This window comes from Palaemon carinicauda, unplaced genomic scaffold (assembly GCF_036898095.1).
Source record: "Palaemon carinicauda isolate YSFRI2023 unplaced genomic scaffold, ASM3689809v2 scaffold138, whole genome shotgun sequence".
In the NCBI taxonomy this organism is placed as follows: domain Eukaryota; kingdom Metazoa; phylum Arthropoda; class Malacostraca; order Decapoda; family Palaemonidae; genus Palaemon; species Palaemon carinicauda.
In genome coordinates this window covers 123,105-127,660 of record NW_027168904.1, presented here as the reverse complement: position 1 = coordinate 127,660, position 4,556 = coordinate 123,105, and the positions used below count along the sequence as shown (strand labels likewise).

The following is a 4,556-nucleotide window of genomic DNA, read 5'->3' as shown; positions in this document are numbered from 1 at the left end:
TATTCCCATTCAAAACAAAAAGCCACGAGAGAGAGAGAGAGAGAGAGAGAGAGAGAGAGAGAGAGAGAGAGAGAGAGAGAGAGAGAGAGAGAGAGAGAGAGGAGAGAGAGAGAGAGAGTAAAAAATAAAAAGGGTTTATATAATTTCCAACCGGATTTATTTCCTTTCTTTTTGTCAACATGAGATTGTTATTTCTTACACCCTCCTCTTAACACTTCGTGCAATAAAAAAAAGAAAACACTAAATAAACATATGGTGTTTATTATTAATCCGTGCCTTGTGAATACTTTAATAAACGAATCTTGTCACAAATATATTGGGGGGGAATTTCAAAGCTTAAGAGTTGATTAATGAGAGATACTTCGTTCAAGAAGGACTTGAAGACTTTTTTGTTCTTTTAAGAGTTTCGATAATTTCCATTTGACAATAAACACCAGTTAAGCAATGTGATATACAAAATACCTAAAGGTTTAAATACTACTCACGAATGGCAGAGGCAAGGGACAGTGACACTGTCCTATCAAGCAGGACAATACCCTAGAGAGTGACCATATTACATATGATCAGCGCTCAAGGTAGGACCAAGGAAGGACAGGCAATGGCTGCTGATGACTCAATAGATAGACCTATAGGCTCTCAAACTAACCCCCCATCACCATCCCATACTTAGCTCACAAGAATGGTGAGGTTACAGCGACCAAAGGAACCGTGACACTGCCCTATCAAGCAGAACAATGCCCAAGAAATTGACCATATTACTTGTGATCAACACCCAAGACCCTCTCAACCCAGGTTAAGACCAAGGAGGGCCAGGTAATGGCTACTGATGACTCAACAGATAGACCTACAGGCTCTCAAAACTGTACCCCCCCCCCCTCCCCCATCCTAAGCTCACAAGGATGGTGAGGTTACAGCAACCAAAGGAACGGTGACACTGTCCTATCAAGCAGAACAATGCCCTAGAGAGTGACCATATTACATGTGATCAACACCCAATACCCTCTCTACCCAAGGAAGGACCAAGCAGGGCCAGGCAATGGCTACTGATGACTCAACAGATAGACCTACAGGCTCTCAAACTGTAACCCCCCCCCCTCCCTCATCCTAAGCTCTCAAGGATGGTGAGGTTACAGCAACCAAAGGAACGGTGACACTGTCCTATCAAGCAGACCAATGCCCAAGAGAGTGACCATATTACATGTGATCAACACCCAAGGACCCTCTCAACCCAGGGTAAGACCAAGGAGGGCCAGGTAATGGCTACTGATGACTCAACAGATAGACCTACAGGCTCTCAAACTGTAACCCCCCCCCCCTCCCTCATCCTAAGCTCTCAAGGATGGTGAGGTTACAGCAACCAAAGGAACGGTGACACTGTCCTATCAAGCAGAACAATGCCCTAGAGACTGACCATATTACATGTGATCAACACCCAAGGACCCTCTCAACCCAGGGTAAGACCAAGGAGGGCCAGGTAATGGCTACTGATGACTCAACATATAGACCTACAGGCTCTCAAAATGGATTGGTGATAGTGAAGATCGCTCACAGCAAACCAACCTAGTATGGATGGCCCAGACTACTACAGCTTTGCTTTACCATCACGATACACAAACCCTTTCACCTAGTGAATCAAAGTATATAAGAAACCAATGCTTCAGTAAATGTGCCTTTGACGCAAATGATCAGCCTAAAATCTCCTCATTTAATTCATAGATAGAAAAAGAATCTTATCACGAAACAGTCTCTACGCAGTTGAAATGAGGTGTGTGTCTATACTACCAATGTTTTGATTGCCTTTCATCTTCTTATGGGTTAAAACTAGACGTAAAGCTAAAATATATAAAATTTTAGATATAAAATGCGAGATACTTTAATGCAAAAAGCTAACACGAGAATAATATACCATGATTATACATATATATAATAACAATTAAAAAAAACTTTTCACCATTTCATTACGGAAACCCAACACCTAATTAACCAGAGAGAGAGAGAGAGAGAGAGAGAGAGAGAGAGAGAGAGAGAGAGAGAGAGAGAGAGAGAGACTCATATACCTTAAGGCAAATATACATTGGAATTTCGAAAGGAAATATGAAATGCGATGAAGGACTTGCTAAGTTTAAGTACAAACTATGGTGACAAAAATTATCCTTCTGGTCCTACCATCTGCTGTGTCATCTACAAGAATACTTTAAAGAATTATAGCATTTCCTCGTCATTTAACCCCACCCTCGTATCTCTAGCAGGAGCAGAAGTAGACACTTCTAAGAAAAAACGAAGGAAAGAACAATAAAATGAAGAGTACATTCTTACTCCATTTCCTTAAAGACCACGCTCTCCAACACCACCTGCAAGTTCAATTATCCTAGGAATGAATAGCACCAAACAAGAAAAAAATAAAAATCAACTAAAGGGGCACGAGTGCAGACCTCCGCCGCGGCAGCTTATTTATCGACCTTAACATGTATTAATTGGCGTGAATTTTCACACACTCGAATATGAACCATATTTGAAGTCTGACTAAGATGTCCAGACTTATGGCTGATTAGGTGAATTGGACATTTTTCTTGACCGTGACCTTGATCTTTGACCTTGAACTTCCAGAATACAATCATTTCCAGCTTTCTACATAGCAGTTAATCCCTGCAAGTTTCATCACTCTACGATTAAAATTATGGCCAGGAAGCTGTTCACAAACAAGCAAGCCACACAGGGGTAAAAACATAACCTCCTTCCTAATTCGTTGGTGGAGGTGAACATATAAATTTCGAAAATGCGTGTCTGATACCTATAAAAATATCATTCAAAACATGTTTCACCAAAATATTAATCTATATTCTTACATAGGCCTACAAGTTATGATCTTATGAATTAGTACCATTCTTACCAAACGCTGTCACTACCTAATTAAACTTTATTGCAACAGCAACAAGTTGCATAAGTTATTGCAAACTTCAAGAAACAATATAAGACAAACCTTGAAATGTGATGAAATATCTCCACTAAAAACCTTATACATTTAATATAAATGAGCAAAAACAACGCAATGGAAGATTGCAGTAAAATGTTACACTTTGGGTGAAATACTTCAAGATTTGAATATGAGACGATACAAGTACTGATCGTGTATTCCCCCTAATTACCCTCCCCCCTTGGTAATGCCTTCCTCAGAGAGAGAGAGAGAGAGAGAGAGAGAGAGAGAGAGAGAGAGAGAGAGGGGGGGGGGTAAACAGAAAGCAAGAAACGAATTATAGGAAATAACAGAAAATTTTTTAACACAACTGGAAATAATGAAACAATGGTATTATTTTGACACTCAATATTAATATTATGTAAATGATTAAAACAACAAAAAAGGTTATCAAGAAAGACACCAACATACGAACGCAACATGAGATCTGCAATATTATCATTTAACACTTTTTAAGTACGTAAAAACAAATTATTTGAAGACATTCAAGCAAATTGCGTTCCTCTTGAAGGGATAGACTTCACTACGGAAGATTGGTTATTATAGTGATTACGCATAAGGGGGGGGGGAGAGAGAGAGAGAGAGAGAGAGAGAGAGAGAGAGAGAGAGAGAGAGAGAGAGAGAGAGAGAGAGAGATATTCTGAAAAACGAATTCAACCTACTACACGAGAAGACTAAATAATCTAAAAGTCTCACTAGAGTTGATAACAAGTCATTACTAATTAAAATTGAAAATGGCCTCAAGTAACATTTCGTCAGTAGTACATCGAAAAGAAATGATTTTGACAACGTCCTTATAAAGACAGACAAGTTTTAAATGATATCGACAACGTTCATATAAGCTTGCTTTAACCCTTGACAACGATATACAATAAAACTGAGTGAAATACATGCTTTGACTTCCTATTCAAAACGACACTTCCACTGGGACCCTTTGGAACTGCGCAGTTTTCAGATTTTTGCGACTTGTAGTTTAATCCCAGAGTCACTCTCTTACCTTGCCATGTTTCCTGGCTTGCTTATAGACTGCATGGATCTTCAGGCCAGCCACGGGCTCTTGCTAAACACCAGAAGTAGTTGCAGGAAGCCACGTGAGCAGTATAACACCCAGGTCTGTTGCTCAACCCTTCACAACCAAGTCACAACTTCACAAGTCACAACTAACGAGTCACAACTTACAACAAGGCTCAGAGACTGACAGAGAAGGAATAAGTTGCCAGTTTGCTAAAATACAAATAAACTATTTTTGAACGATAAAAAACTTAAAACAAACAAAAAACCACTTTGACATATGTTAGGGGTTTACCGATATTGAAGTGTTTCGCATTATAAACTAAAACTAATCAAAAATTAAATGCTTAGCGATCGATTTTCGAAAGTGTGCCTGCCCAAGTCGTAGATTTTTTTTTTCATTAAGTTTGACTCGCATTTCACAAAGCTTCGATTTTTTTCAAATGTGATATTTGAAATTCAATGCTTCTCTCTCTCTCTCTCTCTCTCTCTCTCTCTCTCTCTCTCTCTCTCTCTCTCTCTCTCTCTCTCTCTGTTCTGTAAATCCTTAATTCTGTTACACCACAAAATC

General features: G+C 39.3%; 1 long non-coding RNA gene across 3 annotated transcripts in view; it reads right to left on the bottom strand.

The window, feature by feature from the left end:
• The window catches only part of LOC137635534 (uncharacterized), a 117,546-nt gene extending 113,436 nt beyond the window's left edge, over positions 1-4,110 (bottom strand). For all 3 annotated transcript variants that reach the window (XR_011042701.1, XR_011042703.1, XR_011042702.1), the window contains exon 1: positions 3,972-4,110. This is a non-coding gene — a long non-coding RNA (uncharacterized lncRNA). The remainder of the gene's footprint in view (positions 1-3,971) is intronic.
• Between the last annotated feature and the right edge of the window lie 446 nt (positions 4,111-4,556).